Source organism: Microtus ochrogaster, linkage group LG8, assembly GCF_000317375.1.
Source record: "Microtus ochrogaster isolate Prairie Vole_2 linkage group LG8, MicOch1.0, whole genome shotgun sequence".
Taxonomy (NCBI): domain Eukaryota; kingdom Metazoa; phylum Chordata; class Mammalia; order Rodentia; family Cricetidae; genus Microtus; species Microtus ochrogaster.
This window is the reverse complement of record NC_022033.1, coordinates 344489-346981: the sequence shown is the minus strand read 5'-3', so window position 1 is coordinate 346981 and position 2493 is coordinate 344489. Positions and strand designations below refer to the sequence as shown.

The 2493-nt window shown below is 41.2% G+C and overlaps 1 protein-coding gene across 3 annotated transcripts in view; it reads left to right on the top strand.

Moving 5' to 3' along the window:
- Positions 1 to 2493, top strand: part of Dnajc5 (DnaJ heat shock protein family (Hsp40) member C5) — a 30395-nt gene that overhangs the window by 11059 nt on the left and 16843 nt on the right. The gene's annotated exons all lie outside the window — the stretch shown is intronic.

Genomic DNA, 2493 nt, shown 5'->3' with positions numbered 1-2493 from the left:
TGTAGACCAGGCTGGTCTCGAACTCACAGAGATCCACCTGCCTCTGCCTCCCGAGTGCTGGGATTAAAGGCGTGCGCCACCACCGCCCGGCCTCATATCTTTTTAAAAAAATTTATCTCCTAAAAATCCTAGACAACTTTGTCACTCATGGTGTTTTTGTTTTTGTATTCATTTTCCCTTTTTTGAAAAATAACAAAATAATATTTTGGGGCAAAATAATTTTTTTTTTTAGACTTTATTTTTTATTTTATTTTATGTGTAAGGTTGTTTTGCCCATACACATACATGTTTGGTGCCTCCAGAGGCCAGAAGAGGACATCACATCTCCTGGAACTGCAGTTGTGAGCTGCCTTGTGGGTGTTGTGAAAGAGCTTGGGTCTTAGAAGTGTTCTTAACTGCTGAGCCATCTTCTCACTGCCCAAAAAAAAATTTTTTTTTAAAGAGTACATGCTTTTCATTAACAGAAATGTATTTTACCTTCCTTTTATATTTGAATGTGCAATTTCCCTCATCATTTCTCTAATTATTGTTGGATCTATTGGAAATCTTACCCTTTTACCCCTTAAGGTACTTAGTTTCCAGTGAACACAAAGAAGGAAGCAGTTATAAATAGCCTGACATATTAGCAGTTTGTAGCTTGGAAAATCTATGAATCCCAACTGCTAGAAGCAGGTGTTTTCTTGTAGTAAAATCTGTCAGTGTGGCACAAAACATAACATACTTGCTAGTTGTCCTAGCTGCCTTTAGTCTCTGTGCACTAAAGAACTGGAAGCAAATATTTATCTTTGTTTTGCTGTGCCTGAGAACTTTTTGTTCGCGCAGGTTTCCCTTAGCTTCAACTTTAGATCCCCCATCCCATGCTGGGAAACCTAGACTCAGTCTTTGTATTGCAGGGAGGGGTGGATTAGACAGGATCTCACTATATAGCTTAGAACTTTTGATCATCATGCCTCAGCCTCCCAAGTAGTAGGATTATAGGTATGGGTCCCCAAGCCCAGCAATGGAGGAATCTCTTTTCAAAAGCATATACCTGAGGCTTCTAGCTGTACTATTTAATCTACAATGTAATTCAGTTAAAAAAAATAAATAAAATGATGAGGTCATCACAGATTTGTTTTGCTTCGCCGGGCGGTGGTGGCGCACGCCTTTAATCCCAGCACTCGGGAGGCAGAGGCAGGCGGATCTCTGTGAGTTCGAGACCAGCCTGGTCTACAAGAGCTAGTTCCAGGACAGACTCCAAAACCACAGAGAAACCCTGTCTCGAAAAACAAAAAAAAAAGTAGATTTGTTTTGCTTCGTTCAAAAAGTAAACTCAGCCATGACCCCACTTGCTTTTGGAGAGTCATGGACACAGTGATCTTGGTAAGGTACCTTTACTTGTCTAATTGCTGGGACAGGAGAGAGTGGGGGCGTGGAGGAATGTCCACTTGGGACATTTGCTTGAGATTCCCACTCCTAATACTAAACTGTTAAACAAAACCATAGACAAGCTAGTTTGAATAGGCTTATAGCAAAGAAATGATTCATGAATTGGGCAGCACTCTGAACCAGTAAAGATGCAGGGAACTCCACCCAGCAACTAGGCAGGTGGTATTTATATGCAGGAGAGAAATTGTGGAACAAAGAAATAGTTTAGTTGGTTACAACTCAATTTCAGCATTATTTTTTTTGGGTATTGGGTGTTTTAATACGTAGCCCTTTGAAATTTGGTGTGTCTTCAGTTTGTCATGTTTCAGTTGTTGTATCTGATTTTAGGCTACTTACATGCTGGATTTGATGTTGCAGCATGTAGGCAGTCACTCTAAATGCATGTTTATTTGCTACTTTAAAATCATCCTCAGGGGCTGGAGAGATGGCTCACTGCCTGCTCTTCCAAAGGTCCTGAGTTCAATTCCCGGTAACCACATGGTGGCTCACAACCATCTATCTGTAATGAGGTCTGGTGTCCTCTTCTGGCCTGCAGACATACACACAGACAGAATATTGCATACATAATAAATAAATAAATATTTTAAAAAAATAAATAAAATAAAATCATCCTCAGGTGGATTATACTGGCCAGTTATGTATCCAACATGAATTTCTCCTAAGAGTAGTAGCCTTAGGCTAGGGTATAATAAGGGCAGAAAGCTGATGCCATGTTTTTATTTGCAGAGGGCAGGGGGTTGAAACAGCGTTTCTCTGTAGCTTTGGAGCCTGTCCTGGAACTAACTCATGTAGACTAGGCTGGCCTCGAACTTATAGAGTTCCACCTGCTTTTGCCCCCGATTGCTGGGATGTGCCACCACAGCCTGTCTCTGATGCCACTTTTTATCAGTTATGTCTCAGAATGTATTCCATTAAAATACTTTTTCAGACCGGGTGGTAATGGCACATGCCTTTAATCCCATCACTCAGGAGGCAGAGGCAAGCGGATCTCTGTAAGTTTGAAACCAGCCTGGTCTACATAGTGAGTTCCAGGACAGGCTCTAAAGATACACAGAGATATCCTGT